Raw genomic sequence first — 6,000 nt, 5'->3', positions numbered from 1 at the left:
GAGAGACAGCAGAAGAGGGGCTCGGGTCAATCTAGTTCATCTCCTGCACCTGGGAAGAAGTTCAAAGGTCCACCTGCACAGAGTTCAGGTCAACCACAAGGTCAGGGTCAGTCTCAGGGGCCCAGGCCAAAGTTTACCCCTAGGAGAGGTCAATCCACACCATCAGTGGGCAGCTCTCCAGGGATGGAGTTCAGGGGACCAGCCCCAGCATCTTCTGCATGTCCACATTGTCTGAAATGGCATAAGGGAGAGTGTTGGAGAGTGACTGGTGCCTGCTTAAGGTGTGGGTCGACAGAGCATCAGCTGAGGAACTGTCCACGCAGAACTACTACAGCTGCTCCAACACAAGCTGACAGACCTGCTCCTGCACCACAAAAGGGTAGAAAATTTGGCAAATATGATGCAGTGGGTGTAACACCCCTAAGTTCGGTAGTGCGTTCTACTGCTCCGGTGACCAGTGCTGTCCGGACAGCTAGGATGCCTAGAACCGTACTTCGATATGAGTGAGGAGACATAAAATAATGAAATACAAGAAAAGAAAGTACAAGAAAAACAAAGGAAAAATGATAGCAAAGAAATGTAACCAAGTTAAGCGAGCCGATAACCCTAGCGATGGTGATCAGATCGGGAAGTCACGGCGTTGACCGTTGACTAGCTCTGGATCATGGAACCCCGAAAATATTTTTAGGACTCCAATAAATATTTATTGAAGTATAAATATCATTAGAAATATCAAAGAAAAATTAAATAATTAGTACAAAGAAAAGTGAGAAATCGAAAAACGGACAAAACCCGGTGTTACCGAAAAATCGGGAATGCAACCCAAACAGGGGCATTATGGTCATTTGACATCCCGAAGTGTCTTTTGACCTAAATGTCCATTAAAAATAAATAATATTACACTTAGAAAATAAAATGAAAAATTAATTTGGGGGTACCTAATATAAATAGCCAAGAATGGAGTGAAAAATGTGTAAATAACACATTTAAGCATTATTATATAATTAAATGAGTAAGTGGACCACTAAAGGATTAAATTAAACATAAAATGTGGCTGATGTAAGTCCACTATACCCATCAGAATGTTCATCTTCCTCATTTCATAAACATTGCCGAATTGAAGAAAATGGGAACCACCATGGCCATTTTTCATGCAAGCTCTCTTAACTCTCCATTTTCAACTCCAATCTCTTAGGTTCCTTCATGAAACTTTGTCTACTCATCACAAGGAAGAGTTTGATACTAAATTTGAGAAGTTTAAGCAAGGTTTAACAAGCTCCAAGCATAAGGTAAGTTCATAATTTTGAAGATAGCTTTGTTAAGTTTTGTGTGCATGTTATGGGTGTTGGTTTTGTGAAGGAAAATTTTGAGTTTGAAGAGTTATTGTTGTTTTCATTTTGGACAGCCATGGAGTCACGTTTTTGATGAGATATTGGTGCATATAATTGATGAGAAATGGTGTTGATCATGATGATTTAATAACCTAGTGAATTACTTCATGTTTATATGGTGATTTTGGCACTTGGATGAGAATTGATGAATTGTAGGGCAATGTGGTGTTGAAGAAGGTTTTCGGCAGCTTGGGAACCCTTGAATAATTGTATGTATTGATGGAAGTGTTGGAAAAATGTTGACATAGAAGAATTGATGAATGTATATGTAAATTAGTAGTGGAGATTATATGTAATGATTAGGTGTATTTATGTACATATATTGCTAAATTTGGACTTTGTGGTTTAGGGTTGTATTTGATGTATTGAGAATGTTTGTATTCTATCTAAATTGACCATAGTAAGAAGTGATAAATGGATATGGAATGGTATAAAATCAGAATTAGGTATGGGGATTTAAAGTAGAGCAAGTTAAATGTGTGTTTGAATTGGGGTTTGAAAGACATATAGAGGGCAGTGTGCAAATAGACCTATAACTTTAAATGTGTAACCTCAATTGGTATGAGACCAATTGGAGGTGAAACTAGGCACAAAATGTGCCAACTTTCATTGAGAAAACATACCAAAATTCTGCTTGCAAGGTGACCTAAGAAAATGACCAATTCGGATTAGGTGCAATTAGGACCTGAAAAATGACCAATTGGGCAGCAGTGAGTGTTTAGGCCATAACTCACTCAAAACAGGTCCAATTGACCTGAACTTTTAACCATGAATAGTTAATACCCATACCTACAAGTCTTATGAAGACACCAAAGCCCAGAAATGACCATAAGCAAGTCAAACAACTTGCACAAGTTCGGTCCAAAAACTGGCCGAACCAGAGTTGACCAAATTGACCTAAAATTGACCTAATTTGATGCCATTTGACCAGCAATAGTATAATGACCATAACTTGGTCTACTTAACTCGGAATTACCTAAAATTTTGCACCGCGGTCCATAAGACCTAGATCTACAAGTTTGTAGTTTCGACCGAGACCCGAAAACCGAGGGAACTAGATCGTCCGGCTAGGTCAAACTAGTATTCCGGAATCCAGCAAGTTGCATTAAAATGCACTAAACAAGGAAACGAGTTTGGTAAAACGTACCAATCCTAAAATACTATCGAATATGACATATTGATAACGTTAAGACCTAATTTACCTAGAACACATTGAGGGTCGATATATGGGTTGATTAAGCAAACAAAGGTATTCAGTGAATTGTTTATCGAACATTATTGTTAGAGGCAAATTAAATTAGCACTGAGACACTTCAAATTGTGTTTCTCAGTTACTAAAGACTCAAGGAAAGGGAAGGAAACACTGAGTCCAGACCAGGAAGACAGTCATCAGAGGTTTGTGCACAACAACTATTTCTCTTGAATTTTTCAATTGAAATAAATATTGACTATTTGTATATTATTGTTTTAAATTGTGGAAATGTGTTTGATGGACAATTATTGATTGAAAAACATTGTGAATGGTTTGAAACTGTGAAAAATTGTTTGAATGATATTGATGGATACTTATTGATTGAAAAGCACTGTAAATGGTTTTTGTGAAAATTGAAGTGAATTACGAATTGTGTTGCCATTTTGTGAATGAAATTATAACTTTGGAAATTTATTGGATTCTTACAGATCATTTGAATAAAATGTTTGGAATTGTTTTGACTCACAATTGGCATGACACTGATACTATGTTCCTCCTCCATTAATGGGGTGAGTGTGATTATTCCTCCCTCTTTGACTTATCAGTCTGGGGTGAGTATGATTATGTTCCTCCCTCTTGACTTCCCAGTCTGAGGTGAGTGTGGATGAGTACTCATTATATAGCTAGCTTCCTCCCTCATTGATTTCGATTATTGGGGTGAGTATGTCTTGTCGTGGTGTACAACACGGCATATATGGAAAAATTTGTGTCATGACCTAAATTGTGATATTGATTGGCAACACTGTATTCTTCAATTATTTGATTGAATTGTGTTATTAATTGGCAACACTGTATTCTTCAGTTATTTGATCGAATTGTGTTATTGATTTGCAAAACGATATTATTCAGTTATTTGATCGAATTGTGTTATTGATTTGCAAAACGATATTATTCAGTTATTTGATCAAATTGTGTTATTGATTTGCAAAACGATATTATTCAGTTATTTGACCAAATTGTGATATTGATCGGCAACACTGTGTTATTCAGTAATTTGATCAAATTGTGTATGAATTGGCAATACGGTATTCTTAAACTATTTGACTAAATTGTGTTATTATGAATTTTGATAATTTGTGAATTGGAGTTTAAATTCCTTATGACATTCATTGTCTTGAATTTAACTATGGTTTTACGTATCCACTATTTATATGGTTTATGAATTGTGATTTAAAGTTGTATTTGGTTAATGTTGTGCACCACTGAGACATTGTCTCAGCGATAGCTTTTTATCATTGCCGCAGTAGACGTACAGACTAGGTCGCTAGTACCGCCAAATGAGAGATTTTTGGGTATAGTGAGTGTATCACTTGGCATTTTGTAATCAGAATGTATATTCACTGTATGTATATTTTGTTTTGGTTTTGAGTAGTTTTAAATTCAAATTGTACCTTGAAGTTGTAAATTAATTATGAGTTATTTGACTTGTAAAAATTGTATTATATTTCCTTATCTCAGACTTTGAAAAATTTCTATGGATTTGAATTGAGAAAAATGTTGTGTTGAGAAGTATGTTGGAGTTGAGATTTGGAAATATATTGAAGTGTGCTTTTTACAAGTTTTCTGAAGAACTGTTTTGTCCAAAATACAGATGGCACTCTGCCAAAATTTTTACAGAAATTCAAAATAATCCAAAGGAGTTAGCTATTTCACTTCAGTTCACAAAAGTTTTTAATACCTGTAAATAGTGCTCACCATCAGAAAAGAAGTAAGAAAAGTTTTTAAAATCCCTTGTAGTGTATTTAATGGGTTATCAGTAGACGGAGTTGGTAATTCATTAGGTATACTACGGGATCATGTTATGCCTTACAGAGGGGTAGGGTGTGACATGTTTTACTGGTATCAGAGCAAAGTTTTTAAATTCTGTTTTCACATGTTATTTGAATATTCTTTCTTCATAGTACAACTGCTCAATATCATTGTTTGATACATACAGTACATTACAGTATAAATATGCACTAACGGGAGGAAATCTCCTTGTGTTACTTGTTCAGGAGATCTAGAATCCTCGTATTGATTATGAAAGAGGGTGATCGTTCAGTCGATCAATCTATTGAGGCTGAGGTGCAAGGGGATGCCCCAGGCCTACATAATGTCAGTGGTTCAAAGAAGACCACCGCAGCATCGCAGCTTCCTCGCTCGGGCTCGTAAGATGGCTGCAAAGTTCCAACAAATGGCTGGTAATGTGCCTACTCAAGTCCCAATACGGACACCAGTGGTACAACCACAGTCTTCTGCAAGGCAGTATGATAAATTGATGAAATATGGGGCTACAGAGTTCAAGGGGACAGTAGATCCTCTAGAAGCTGAACAGTGGTTAGAGAGGATGATAGGGTATTCAAGAAACTGCATTGTACAGAAGAGCTCAGATTTGAGTACTCAGTATCTTTGCTACAGGGGGATGCTTATGACTGGTGGAAAACCATTCCCACGATGCAGTAGAACCTGCAGTGCTAACATGGAATGACTTCCTCAGGGAATTCAGGCAGAAATATGTCCCTGATGCTTATGTAGACCAGAAGCTACAAGAGTTCCTAAGTCTGAAACAGGGGAGTAGATCAGTGGCTGAATATGAAAGGGAATTTTTCCGCCTGAGCCATTATGCAGTAAGTCTACTTTCTACGAGTAGGGAGAGATGTAAGAGGTTGAAACCGGCTTGAAGCCTAGTATCAGATTACAAGTGGTTGGGTTCAAACATAATAACTTCTCTGAACTTATTTCTCAAGCACTAGAATTAGAAAGAATTGAATCTGAAGTGGCTCCTGAGAAAAAGAAATCAAAGAAAACAGAAAAGAGGGAAAGTCAGTAGAACAGAGTTCTAGTGGTTTTACTGGAAAGAGGAAAAACTTTGGGGGATACAACAGAGATAGTAAGAAGTCCGGTAGAGATAGATCTTTTGGACAGAAACCACCTCGATCCGATTAACAAACTCAACAGAAACCCAGGAATGCGCTGTCAGATCGACTTTGTGAAACTTGTGGTAAACCACATAGTGGGGTATGTTATAGAGCCGTAGGAGCATGTTTTAACTGTGGAGAGACTGGCCATTTTGCTAGGGATTGTGTAAATCCAGGTCGTTCTGGATCATTTACTACACCAAAGGGATCAACCCAAGTTTCTACCCAAAGAGTTCACCATCAGTTAGTAGAGGTAGAGGTAGAGGTAGGGGTAGTACACCTAGAAGTCAAAGTACTGTGAATCAGCCAGAGCAAGGTGATGCTTCAGCTGGAGTATACGCTATACGACAGAAAAGAGACTGAGACTTTTGACATCATTGCTGGTACTTTCTCAATTAGCAACTAAGATATATATATGTATTATTTGACCTGGAGTTTGCATACTTTTATGTTAGTGTCA

Source organism: Hevea brasiliensis, chromosome 5, assembly GCF_030052815.1.
Source record: "Hevea brasiliensis isolate MT/VB/25A 57/8 chromosome 5, ASM3005281v1, whole genome shotgun sequence".
NCBI lineage: Eukaryota > Viridiplantae > Streptophyta > Magnoliopsida > Malpighiales > Euphorbiaceae > Hevea > Hevea brasiliensis.
Note: the sequence above shows the minus strand (reverse complement) of the source record.